The sequence below is a fragment of the Marmota monax genome, unplaced genomic scaffold, assembly GCF_021218885.2.
Source record: "Marmota monax isolate L192 unplaced genomic scaffold, Marmota_monax_Labrador192_F-V1.1 WCK01_AAM20220418_F8-fsc00057, whole genome shotgun sequence".
NCBI lineage: Eukaryota > Metazoa > Chordata > Mammalia > Rodentia > Sciuridae > Marmota > Marmota monax.
In genome coordinates, this window is record NW_026693933.1 from 4,539,786 (window position 1) to 4,554,144 (window position 14,359).

General features: G+C 35.8%; 1 protein-coding gene and 1 non-coding gene across 9 annotated transcripts in view; one reads left to right on the forward strand and one right to left on the reverse strand.

Moving 5' to 3' along the window:
- Positions 1–14,359, forward strand: part of Hdac9 (histone deacetylase 9) — an 857,477-nt gene that overhangs the window by 82,331 nt on the left and 760,787 nt on the right. The gene's annotated exons all lie outside the window — the stretch shown is intronic.
- LOC124106108 (U6atac minor spliceosomal RNA) lies at positions 12,858–12,979 on the reverse strand. Its single transcript, XR_006855993.1, has one exon. It is a non-coding gene; the product is annotated as a U6atac minor spliceosomal RNA (small nuclear RNA).

The following is a 14,359-nucleotide window of genomic DNA, read 5'->3' on the forward strand; positions in this document are numbered from 1 at the left end:
TCTTGTACCCTGTGGGCTCCATAATATGTGGTAGGCAACATAGCAAGTTGGAAAGAGTAAGAGTACCAGAGGATCCAAGGAGTCCTTGTTAAAAACTTGCTCTGCCATAATTGATTTTGGGGCTCTGGACAAGTTCCTTTACCTCTCTGGGTATTACTTTTCTGTCTTGTATTAGTTTCCTGTAATGATTTACCACAAATTTGATGGTTTAAAACAATAAAAATTTATTCTCTCACAGGTTGGGAGCTAGCAGTTTAAAATCAGTTTCACTGGGTTGAAATCAGGGTCGTGTCCCCTCCAGAGGCTCTGGGGAGAGCACACCCCTTTTCTCTTGTGGCTTCTGGTGGCTGCTGGCATTCCTGTTTATGGCTGTGTTGCTTTGGTCTTTGCCTCTCTGGCCACATTGCCTTCTGCTCATATCTGTATGTCAAATGCCCCTCTGCCTTCCTCTTATAAGGATAGGTGTGATTGCATCTTGGGCCCAGCTGGATAATTCAGGATAATCTTTCCATCTCAATATCTTTAATTACATCTATGAAGTATTTTTTTCCTATATGAGGCAATCAATATTCACAGCTTCTAGGACTAAGATGTGGGAATCTCTGGGGTAGTGGTGGTGGTCATTCTCAGCTACCAAAAACCTAAAATAATTTCTGAAGTCATGCTAGCTTATAATTTCTGTTCACATATTTTCTAGTCATTCATGTACTCATCAAACTTTGATTTCATCTGCTCTTTGTGACAGATACTATGCTAGGTATTGGGAATAATCTACTGTCCATGCCTTTAATAAATTTACTATGTTATCAGTAAGATTACCATACAGAATAATAACGTAGACAACCTAATCCATACTGTTGCATTAGTTTTTGGTAAGTCTCCTTTTATATGGTTCTATAGAGAAAACTATCATCATGCCTCAGTGCTCATAAATCATTTCTGTGTCTGTAGAAGTGATGTGTGGCCTGTAGACCAGAGAGTATTTTGCAAGGGGAGGGGAAGAAAGCACATATCAATATAAATTCAACTCAAAGTATTGAATACAAATGTAAATTCTAGACCTCACTCCCCCAGGGAGTTTTGAATTGTATACAATTCTTATTAATGATGGCTGCATATTAGCATCAATATCAGAGCTTTAAAAACTCATATATCAGACCCCCAATCCCACCTGTATGTGGTTCTGGGTGGGGATACATATTATAAAGCTCATCAGGAGATTCTTAACATGCTGGTAGCATCAAACGTGAAGAACCTCTGATCTAATAGAACAGGAAAACAAATACAAAGGTACTGATAAATATTCGAGGTGGAATGCCATAAGTTCCATTAAGATATATAGAAATAAAGTAATTTGGATACTTGAAGTAGAATGAGATCATACCTGGCTCAAGGAAAATCTGCAGAAGGAAATGTTTGAAATGTCCTTGATGGATATGTAAGATTTGCACAGGCATCATTTAGGAGAGGGCAATTTGAAGAAAATCCAGAGGTTCTGAGTTGGGGAAAGAGGTGGGTCATGGCTGGCAGTAAGGTTCTGGGGCCAGAATCTACGCACCAGTTTTCCTTTTACTGTGACTTTCTGGCCTATAGCCCTGTGGAGTTTTAGAGTTCTAAATTTAAACTTGACTTTCTTGGTCATTAGGAAGGTATATTTTTAAAGGTAGGAGGGTAGAACATATTTTATTTAACAGCTGATAGTTTGCTTTATACTTTTTAAAAAATTTAGAAAGAAGATAGCTGGGCTTCCATTTGTATTCTTGCTTCCATAAGCATTGGGAACAGGCTATAGTGAGAGAAACAGAAATGGAGAGGCAGGTTTAATTTAAAGTGTTTCAAAAGCAGAATAGCCAGGATACAACAACTGATTGGAAGATGGAAAGACAGTTGGAAGTAACAAAGGTGAATAAGAAGTTCAGAAATGATGGTAGAATCAGCATGAAGAAGTGATAATGACAGAAAAGATAGTGTTCATTTAATTCTATTCACAAGCCAGGAGCTTTTCCACTGCATTTTCTTTAGGTCATTGAACTCAATACATAACCCTCAGGTAGATACTATTCTTGTCCTCATTTTACAGATGGGGAAATCGAGACCTTGAGAGTCGAATTATCTTGCTCTGTCAGAGTTTCAAAGTAAATTGAGTGGAACATCCAGCACTTAGATCCAGGTACCTAATTCTAGAGTTTGTACCATTAGCCACAACGTGCTAGTTGTCTGGGGGCTAGACTAAGAAGAAAACGGAGGGAAAGAAGTTGTACCCAAAGATAGGAGTTTAAGAACCATCTGAAGACAGACTGCAGATGAAAATATGGGTAGCATCAAATCAGCAAGCATCCCCTTATCAATTAATTGCTGCAAGAAAGAGAAGCAGGACAAGCCCAAGCCTAACTAAAATGTGCTGGAGGGTCATCCCTCTTTATTGCTGCCAGTCAATGAACATATGAGGCATTGAAAAAAGATTCTTAAATATTTAAATGAGCACACACTGATCTCTCAATCCTGAATTTTTCTACCCGTGCTTAGGATTCTACTTACTTAATAATTACAATGACTTGAAGGAGACAAATGTCAACAATTTTCTCAACCTCTGTTCTTGTTTTTGTGAACCTAATCAGTTTTAAATCCTTGGGGCTTTTCTTGGATTCTTTTTTTCTACCTTATTTCATCTTTCCCCAGCAGAAGAGGTTGCTTATGGGGAGGTTATGCTCGTATAAGATGGGCAGAATAGTTCTCTATTTTTGTCACTTGAAACAGTCTTTGAACTAAAATATTATTGACAAATAACATAAATTGTGAAGTATCTTGGCTGTCAAGTGGCTTTCTTCACCATGTCCTCTGAGAGTGCCTTGAAACTTATTTTATTTTACCATTCTCATAATGAGTATGCATAAAGAGGCACTATTCAATAACCCAGGGAAATACAAATATTGCCTTCAAAATATATAAATTATATTCTTTGTTGTTATCTGTCATTAGATCCAGATAAGTTTTGTATGCTTGTCTTGTTCTCTTAACCCTCATTGTTCCACAGTCACAATCTAGCATATTCATTTGCAATTTTTCAGGGTAGTGAATAAAAAAGGACTTCAGAGTAGCTATATGATTGTGTAAATATTTTAATGTTATACTGCCGTGCTTCTTGTGGTGGTTTTCTCAGAATTACTTTTTTTCTCATTGAGATTTGTAATTTTAGCTATTACAAAAGTAGTATCATGCCTAAATTCTTAAAAAATACTGCAGTGCCTACTTTCCTCTGCATCTTGCCTGTCCTATTTTCATTAGTACTCTAATGGAGTTTCTGTGTACAGTGTGGTCTTCCTACATATTTCATCCTATCTGACTTTATTAGGAATATTAATGAATGGGAATCTCACGAAAGTGTTTGATTAGAATCCAGGGAAATCAAAGTCCTGTGCTAGAAATGTCAAAACTGGCTTTCACAGCCAATGATTTTATGACTAGAGTAAAACAACTTTATTTATAGATAGCAATCAACAAGGCAAAAGATATCATTTGTTATTTGAAAGATGTTGGAGAAGCTAGTGATTTTCAATTTGGAATATGTATTCAAATCACCTGGAGAACTGGAAAAAAAAAAGAAGGTAAAAATCTGAACCAGATCCATCAATCATCTCAATGAGTTCAATGTAGTTTGAACTATATGAGTATAGGCATGGGCATCCCTTGAATCTCCAAGGTGATCATAGTGTACACCCAATGCTGAGAACCCCTGTTAAAGGAAGCATCACAAAAGCACAGAGGAGCAGCACAAAGTAAATAAACAAGAATTGTTCCCATTTAGGAAATGACATATTCTTTCTAAAAGAGGAAATATTATTTAATTAGTTATGAAAAGTCACTTCTATTTTGAAAGGAAGCAAATTAATCTTACTTAGATATTAATTGTTATAATGATGTGTGAGAGAACAAACTTACATTTTTTAAAAAGCCTTTTTTTTCTGTGTTTCTAAACTCACTTATTTTATTTTCAAGATTATTGCATCTCCACTGTGGCCATAGATTTTCAGCCCTAAATTATTCCATTTTGTGAATTGGAGCTGTACATTAATTTATTTATAAATGAATAATTGAAAGTCAGTACAATGAATGTGGCACTTGCAGTCAATGAAAAATTCAGTGATTATCTTGGGCATTTTTTTTCTCCATAAGGAAAGCACAGTTACCCTAACAAATGATATTTTGCAGAATACCTTAGCCATTGTGGGCTAGGGTTGCTTTCTCTGTGAAATTCGGACATCACACATTGCTGAATAGTAGTTACCAAATGCTGAGTGTTCATTGTATTTCAGGTTCCAAGTGTATGTACTAAGTGCCTTATATGTGATATCTCATTTAATCATAGTAAAAACTCTAAAATTCTCTTTTAAAGATGAGAAACCAAGTCTCATAGACCTGTCTTAGGTTAGTATTTCTACTTAGGGATTGGGCCGCAATGTGAATCTGAGCAATCCAATACCAGGGCCACTGGTAGCAACCTAACAGTGATCCATTATGAAGGCAATTCTTTCTGTTTGACTAAAACAGAAATTAAGTCTTGTTCCTTTTTACAGGGAAGGTCTCCAAAATGATAGTCTCAATACTTCCCAATTGAATACAGATTTGTTGTTGTTGTTGAAGCTAATGAGAAACAGGTGAACTGCTGGCAGTAGTATCAGCTCCCGAGGCTGGCTTGGTGAAGGACAGCTGCTCTCTGGTACTGGTTAGGTTTTGAGGAAAGAGCATTACTCTCAAAACTTTCTGAACCGCTCAAGACTGACCTTCTGCTCACCTTCAGTGTCTTAGGGAAAACTTGGGCTGGGAGCAAGATGGAAAAGAGCTCATCTAGATGAAAATGAATTGGTTTAGTGAGAGGTGGTAGTGGAAAGCCCAGCAAACTTGTGGTCAAAAAGACCTTAATTATATTCTTGGCTCTGCCATTGTTATCCTAAAAGTCACTCAACTTTTCTGAATCTCCATTTTCTCATGTTTATAATGGAAATTATGATATAGTAACCGAATTCCTTACCTGAAGGGGCTAAAGATCTAAACAAGACAATATAGTGTAAATACTATCAGTGTAAGAGTTTTTGAAAATTGCTAATAAAGAAGATTTTCTAGGTGATGGACTTTATCCCTTTAACATGCAGAACAACAACAACAACAACAAAAAACACAATTAAATTTTACTCCTGAATTCTACTTAAATTACAAAGTCCCCCTGCAAACACTGACTTTTACTTCAATGTTTAAAACTCCTAGCCATTTAAGCAGTCTCTAAGTGCATCAATTACTTACTATCTAATGGTCAAATCTCATCATCTTAGTTTTTGATAGAAGTATAATATCAGTAAAATAATAATTCATTCATTCAACAATGGCATGTTGAGTCACTGGAAATAAAAATCAGTGAAAAAAGGCAGCTCAGTGGTAGAGCTCTTCCCTAGCATACTTGAGGTTCTGGATTTGATCACCAGCACTCACACACACTCACACACACACACACAAAATCAGTGAAAATAAGAAACAAAATGATCTCTTAAGCACACAATATGTATCAAGTGTGACTTATAATCTTCTTTGATCTTTACAACGATCCTGTGCTACATATTTTGCTAACATTACTCAGGATTGAGGATACGAAGGTTCTGAGAGTTAAGAGACATATCCAGCCTCTCCTGGCAAAGTTTTGGTAGATCTGGGGTTAAGTCCCAATTGCCTCTTTCAACAAATGTTTTTCCTTTGACCATTCATTAACTAATACTTCACTTAATCTAATCTTCCTTGATGTTCTTTCTGTGAGCATCACAGATATTTTCTTAGCCATCTGTGCTTGAAACAATAGCACCACTTTTGAAACTCATATTTTCTTCCCCTCTGTATTGTCTGGTTGAGGCTTGATCAACTTTTTCTTCCAGTTTTATTGTTAGCCTTTAGTACTCATGACGTCTTGCTCCTACCATTGTAGTAAGACCCTGTACAGTTTTTCTACTTTTACAGTTTCCTCCATTCAGCTTGACAAATCTTACTAAAACATAAATCTAATTATGTCCACTTCCGAAAGTGTGCATGACTTTCCAGGATCTATCATAATTGTCAATACTCACTGTTATTGTTTATATATAAAGTGTCGCCCAAAAGTTCATGTAGGAGACAATGCAAGAAAATTTAGAGGTGAAATGATTGGGTTAGGAGAGCCTTAACCTAATCAGTGCATTAATCCCCTGATAGGGATTAACTGGGTGGTAACTGTAGGCAGGTGAGGTATGGTTGGAGGAGGTGGGTCCTTGGCAAGTAGAGTCTCTCCCTCTTTGCTCCCTAGTGCCAAGCTCCCAACTGCATTCTTCCATCACATTCTTCCATCATGATGTTATGCCTCATTTCAGGCTCTGAGGAATGGAGTTGGCCAGTATGGACTGAGACCTCTGTAACTGTGAGCCCCCAAATAAACTTTTCCTCCTCTAATTGTTATTATCAGGTCTTCTGTTCACAGCAGTAAACAAGCTGACTAAAACACTCACCATGTATTTCTAGTGTATAGGGAATAGGGCAAACCACATTTGAATTTTCTTCCTCAATATGCTGCTTCCTGTACACAAATTCAATCCTTTCCAGGCTTGTCTGATAAGAATTCTAGGGGGCTTATTTGTAGCCACATTCCTAGGCCTCTCTTGAACCTACTGAGCCAGAATCACCAGAGATTTGTAGAGCCTGGTGGTCTTCTGAAAGGCTCATGGTGCAGGTGCATAGCCAGGACCATCCTAGTTCTTTAGCTACTACTGTGTGTTGAGGAACTATTAGCCAATGCCACCTGAGGTGATGACACTTAATCACACCTGAGTCCTCTTGTCTGCTCTTTTTCACACATCACTGGGGTACAAATCAAGTGCCTAAACCTCCCAGGAGACATTAATTCAAGTGAATCTTCCAAAGAGATGGTTTTCTCATACTTGTGTGAGCATGAGATATTTTCGTTGAGCACAGAGCAAGACACATGAAGGAGTTAAACCTGTCAACAAATATTTATGAAAGTATACACATGTGTAGAGTTATATATAATTAAATATGCCTATGTGTGTACATAATTTGGGGCATATGTATAAATGTGTATGAATCTATGTGTGAATGGATGGTTTACCTTCCCTGAAACTTACATAAACTGGTTTATAAAAGGATCAGCAAAATTGCAATTAATACATTAATGACTATATACAACAAGAGGAAAACACTAGCAAGAAAGTAAGGTGGAATGGTAAAACTTTTCTACATTGTCATTAAAATATACATTGAAATAAAGATCACTGCTTTTCTCCTTTTTTTAATATAGCACAATTTGCACTATTAACAAGTAAAATTAGTTTTTAAAGTCACTCATACTACCATACAACATGTTTATAGATGTTTTTCTTAAGGATTTCTATTTTCCCCAAATTCCTTTTAAGTATATTATTTTTATTAACTGAAAGTTTAAAAATTCTAATTGAAAATGGTAGCATATAATTGTTTTGTTTCTAAAATGTTATTTGGCTTTTATACCAATTATGCTTAGAAGTTAAGTTTAGATAGATGTTTAACTGGAAAGTGAGGAAATAATTTTTTAGAGCTCCAAAGAAAAATGGAGTTTTAAAGTACATTCTGAATATGCCCAAATGGCATGTTAATTCATTCTTTCTTTTTTCCTATTTCCACCCATCCATCTGTCCATCCACAGTGTATTTATTAAATGCATCCTTTGTATATTGCAACAGATATACACTCTTAAAAGTTTACTTTAGCCTTGATATACCCTCAGTAATACTGACTCCTTCAAAGCTGAAGAAAGATAAATGAGATCTGTCTCATCACTTTAGATTGATTTGCTTCAACAATAAAATACTTGTTATTTTCACATATATTTAATATTTTAAATATTGAATCAAGTAACTCAATATTGTGAAACTTTTTTTTTTCCTGACTATTAGAGTCCTCCTGTGTCTGACCAGTGGTTCCAAGGTCTCACTGGGTAAAATGTTCTTTTTCCAAATATGATCATTGGTCTAGGATATGTGCTTTTATATAGTTCCCTGATCTGCTGCATTGTGTCAGGAGCATGCAGGCCTCAGTAGCCTCTTACACAAAAAGGATTTGTGTGTGCTGCATGCACCACACATGCCGAAGGGGAGATAATGAGACAGGCTGTGGTTGAACCTTGTTATAATATAGTTCTCCTATTCTGGTGGAAAGAGGATGGGCTTTGAAGCTAACTAGACTTAGACTACTTCAATCCAGTCTTTTCCTCTTATCTGATTTGGGGAAAATTATCATTTTTTACATTTAAAAATGTGGAGAATATTATCTATCTCTTGGATTTCATCCACTGTCAAAGTTTACTTCTCTTATGTGACTGCCTGACTAATATAGTTCTACAACATGTATACTCAGAAAAATGAGAAATTATATCCCATCTATGTATGACATATCAAAGTACATAAATGCATTCTACTGTCATGTATAACTAATTAGAGCAAACAAAAAAAGAAATGGGAGAAGGGAATAAAATAAATCATTAAAAGCACATAAATAAAATTCAGAAATCATTAAAAAAATTTACTTCTCTTGTTCTCTTGCACTACCAATAAATAGTTCTCCAGTGCAATTAAGTGGTAACATATTTAGAATTATAGGTATCAAACTAATTGTGCTTCTTTCTTCACCTGTTGGGTTCTTTTATTAAACTTGTCAGTAACACCTTAGCACAAGGACTATAATTTTGCATCTTTGTTTAGGTTCTCTAGTCCTTAGTGTATTTGCTGGATTTAATAAGTAACTGTTGAACTAAAGATACAGAATAATTAGTCTTTATGATCTTATTATTACAGTCTCCTTTTATCACTGTCCCCACTACCCATACACAGAAACTGGTGGCAACTAGGGATGGGAGTATAGCTCAGTGGTAGATTGTTTGCCTACCATGCCATACACAAGGCCATGGACTCAATTCCAATACCACCAAAACGAAACAGCCCCTTGGCAATTTAAACAAATAGTTAAAATAAAAACCTGTAATTTGATCAAAAGGCTTGTAGGCAAAATGGCATGAGATAGTTTTTTACCATGAGGTTGGGTATGAAATAGAGCAGGACTTAAATTCTGGCTCTGTCATTTATTAGCCATGTAGGTGGAGAAAAATTACTTAACTTGACCAAGTTTAATTCATTCCTCAAGTAATCTTTGAAGACCTCATAAGCATTAGATGAAATCATGTAATAAAACAAAAACGTGAAGGTCTTCCGAAGTGTTTTGTTACCCTGCACTATCATTTAAATATGTTTACATTGCTTCTGAGTTCCTGAAAAAATGATTTTGGACTAACCCATAGAACTCCCTTTGAATATCATTCTTTGTTTCAAATGTTATTTCCTTGTGGCAGGAAGCGATAAAAACACATGGCACAGACAGCTAGTGACTGAAGAGGAAGTTAATGGTGTTTGTTTTTCCTCCAGAATTAGTAGTTCAAAAATTAAAAATAAAAATGTGTCTTGCCAAGTTTGTCAGATACACAGAATGCTTTGATTACAGGATTACAATGGTCCTAACTTCTTGATATTTGTATTTCTTCAATATTTATGCATTCAAACTTTTTAACATTTAAAACTTTCAGGCTCTAAATTTTATTTTATAAACTACAAAGATTAAAATATCCAAATGCCATAAAATACACGTAGGACTTATTTCTTCTTTACCCTGTAAGGCTTAGAAACCAAGAGAAGTTTTAGAGTAAAATATTTTGAAATATTGACAAGCACAACATCACCATGAGGATTCCATGTCAAGGTTGCATTGCCTTTGAGGAGACGAAGGTTTAACTGGTTTTAAATCTGTGATGAGAAGAAGTAAACAAGGCCTTTCCCCAGATACATAATTGAAAAAATACACCTGAGTTTTGATTGGAAAGTATTGCTTGACTCCAAAAACAGCTCATTTTGTACCAGAGATTTCCTGCGAATCTGTGGAGATGAGGCGGAGGGTGCTTCAGCGGAAGGTGGCAGATTAAGCAGATCTGCAACAGTGACCATACATGCTATTTTAGAAAGTTAGAATATTTTTTATTTCAGGGAACAAATTCTTGGAAGGGAGAATAAACTTGTTTAAAATGTCTTTCACTTAATTAAAATTCAGATTTATGTCATTTGTTGCTGCTGTATAATATCATTCTGACTTTTGCTTGGCTAATGCCTGATGGTTTATAAAGATTCAAGTGCACTTTGTTATGGGTAAATGGAGTTCTTTGGGTAAATGTTTAACTTTTTATTGCAAAATCCCTTGTGCACACTTCCATTGTCAAGTTTAGCAGTAGCATAAACCATGGGAAAAATCACTTTTAAAGCCTTTGAAAGGAAAGCATTATGGGTATTTACTGTAAGGAGGAAGGGAAGGCAAATATGTAGGGTTGTGTCATTTTACTGAGGAATCAGCTTTGGAAAGGTCATTGAGGAAGTAGTATTTGGGAGTGGTGGATATTTTTAGATTGCTTTTAAGTAAAATTATGTTTTTTTTTAATGAACTGGAAAGAAATCATCTGGTTTTCCAAACTGCATGTCATGTACTATTAATGGGTTATGAAATCAACTTAGTAGGTTCCAATTAAACAACAGAATGGAATAGACTACAATACAGTATACCAAAGTGCACTGACATTTAAAGATTAAGTATTAATTTATGAAGCTGATGTTTGAATTTTATATAGATAAGCATGTCTCTATGTGTGTGTAAACCGTTTTTATTATGAAACATATTTACTGGTGTGAATTGTAGTTAAAAAAGCTGGAAGCCACTGACTGGGTCCATTTCCTAATTTACAAGTGAGGAAACTGAAGAAGGCTGGCAATTTAGTGTTTCTCTTTGAGGTGGCTTATCTGACATCAGGCTCTCTCTTTTTAGAATCTCTTTGATCAGCTATTAATATTCTACAGTCTTCCCTCTCCCTGCACCATCCTTTAGCATTCTTGCATTTTTGTGACCAAGAACTAGATTAAAGATGCTGATTATGGGGGAAATAAATTATCACCAAGTCTCTGAACACCATGTTGGGCAGGTGTTTGATAACTGTACTGCCAGTGGAAAGAACACCATATTTATAGCTCTTTCTATAGAAGAGGTCAGTTACTTTACAGAGGTAAAAACAGATGGAAATTTGGGACAATATAATTAGCAAATTTCATCAATAGATACAGATAATCTTTACCAGCTTCTCCCATTTGTTTCAGTTCACTTCAACAAATATTTATTGAACTTCTACTTTGTGCCAGGTGTTTTACCAGCTACTTACTTCCTCCTTTTTTGAGGAATGAATTATTCATATAACTACATTGATCCCTCTCATTGTTTGCAGTATATGCCGGGAGATTTATTGAAGAATGAGGTGTTTTGTTCATCAAAGATAAAAGAAATGTAGCTTCATGATTTATAACACAGTATAACTCTTTGGAACTCTTTTATGCTTTGTCCAATGTGTTAGTTTTTTTTTTATCACTAAGAAAATAGGCTTAGAAGAGGAAAGGTTTATTTTGCCTCCTAGTTTTAGTCCATGGTCAGCTGGCTCCATTGCTTTTAGGCCTGTGGCAAGGCAGAAACATGGCGGAAGGGCATGGTGGAGGAAAGCTGCTTACCTCAGGGAAGCTAGGAAGCAGAAGGAGAAAGGGGCTGGGGACATAGCCTTCTATGGATGCCCCTAATAACCTAATTTTCCCAACTAGACTCGCCTTCTAAAGTTTCTAGTACTCCGAATAATGTCATCGAATTATGAATCCATCAATGAATTAATCCACTGTTGAGATCAGAGCCCTCACAATCAAAATCACTTCAATAGAGCCCCACCTCTGAACGTTTCTGCACTGGGGACCAAGCCTTCAATGCGTGAACCTTTGTGCAACATTCCGAATCTAAGCCCTAACATCTGGAAATGTTCTTGATATCTTGCACTTGACCTTTTATTCATTATGAAGTCCTGCAAAGATCACCTGTAGAATTCACCTTAAATGTTTCCCCCTGTCTTTGCTTTCATAACACATTGATTTTTATTGAACTTTCCCCCTGTAGCTGTTTACACAGTGTCAGTTCTGTACTGTGAACTGATGATTTTTTTTTCCCCTTAACAACCTCAAAATCAAGGCAGCAGGACTGGGAGGGCCACTGTCTGGGTGCCATGTGGAGCTTTGTCATTTGCACATTGATACCACTTTTGGTTTTGTTTTTCTGTGTGGCAGTTCCTGAAGGTGGTGGTCTGTTTTCTGACTCTTCTTTTTGTTTTTAAAGTGTTCATGCAAAGGATATCATTCTACTTTTTGCTTGCTTATTAGTTGAGAGTTAGCCGTATGATTCACTGTCTGAGGCAGTAATAGAAGCAGAAAACAGTCCCCAGATGGCACCAAGAGCCTCTTCTTGATAGCTGTCAGTGCAAAGAGGGATGCCCATTAGGTCCAAGTCCAAGGAGGGAGATGTTTAAAGAGTTTGCTCTGTCAGTGGGTTTAGAGAAGCTGCTGTTTAAAAAAATTTAATTGTCAATCATTTTCATCTTTACTACTTGGAAAGATTAAATGTAATATTTTGTAGACAGTTTTACTTGTATTCTTGATTACAAGTGATTTTGAACTTTTTTCCCCATATCTTTATGGTATTTTCTCCCTCCAATTTTGAATTTGTGTTCTCTGCTCATTTTTCTTTTCTGCTGTCCTATTTTGATTTATAAGACTTTTGTAAATTGCGGTTGATTTTACCATTGTAACCTTGAGTGTATACTTTAGTGGTGTTGAGTACATTCATATTATTGTGTAACCATTGCCACTATCCATCTCCAGAACTTTTCCATTATCCCGACCTGAAATAAACAGATGTCACAAAATGGGCAGCAAAGCCTTAACTGTGTATGTGTGTGTAGATCTTAGGGCCTCTTCCATCTCTATCCAGGGGAATGCTAATTCTCCTCCCTTTATAACAATTCTAGAAGTACTTCTTGAATGATATAATTCCTTAATCAGTTATCTGGCTCTAAAACTGACGTAATTATAGCTACTTCACTTAAAAAGATGTTTTCATACATTAAATTAACAATTGAACAGCTGTTCTCTTATAACCATCTTAACTGAACAAGGTTCTGTTTTGTGGACTCTTTATAGATCCTCCACTTTTTATTTAATCTACTGGTGTTTGATGTTTTTCTTGCTTGCCACTGTGGTATTTCCAGCTGTGCATGGAAATTAATTTTCTATTTGAATAGACAATTCCAGGAAACTATCTATTAAGGTTATAGGAGGCAAAGAGAATGTTGCTTTTCCTTTTTTTTTTTTTTTTGTGATGTTCCTGGCATTATGAGGGGGTGGGAAGGTTGACTTAAGAGTTCAAGATTGGCAGTTTATTTTTGTTTTTAAATTATATTACTTAAATAAAATAAACTTTGCCACAGGTCATAAAAGTGACCAATAATAGAAGGTATGTGGCACTGAGGACTCATCCCCCATGCAGCAAAACAATTCCAAATGGACCTTCTGTGGGCTCTGAAAACAGTTTGGACAACATAACTCTGTGTATCTGACTGATTTTTGTGGGAGTTCAAAATCCAAGTTTCAGAGAGTCTTATCTAAAACCCTAAGGGAAAGTTGTGTATTGGAATTGAGACTTTATCAGATTTTAAAAAGGTAGTATGATTTTTGAAATATCCTAGGTTTTGAAAAAGACCATTTACCCTGTATTTCCTGTCATATTCAGTGAGATCTGAAATGACTCCCCATAATAAAAAAGGTTCATATTTCTGCAGTGAAATTCAAAGATATTAATACTAAATGAGATAAATTGAAATAATAAATAACTTTATATTTGCTTAGGCCAGTTTTGTTGCCTAATGAGTTTAGATTTGTCACCAAATGAGTTCTAAAAGTCCTTTGTTCTTTATGATCATGGGAAAAGAGGGATAAGCAAAATCTCACCTCTGTGTTAGGGACTTCCAGCTTCCTTGGTTAGAAGCAGCTTAGCTGCATACTCTAGCCATGCCTCTCACATTGTGGATTTGGCATTCTCAGTGTTACAGACAGTTTTGCTTCTGGGGTTCTATACCTGCTACTCCATGATGCCTCTGCTGAATTTAATCTCTTGTTTTTCAGCCGTTTTGTACCTTTTTTATACTCAACAATTTTGCTATTATATGTAAATGTTTCATCATACCTTAAACACACATATTATCTATTCTCTTTTCTCGATTCCTTTGCACTGGTTATTTCAATACTTGAAATATCTTTTACTTCCTTTTTCCTATTAAGTTTATCCCTTGACTCCTTATTCTACTAGTAAAATGTAGTATTTTTCTTTGTTACATTCTTCATATTTT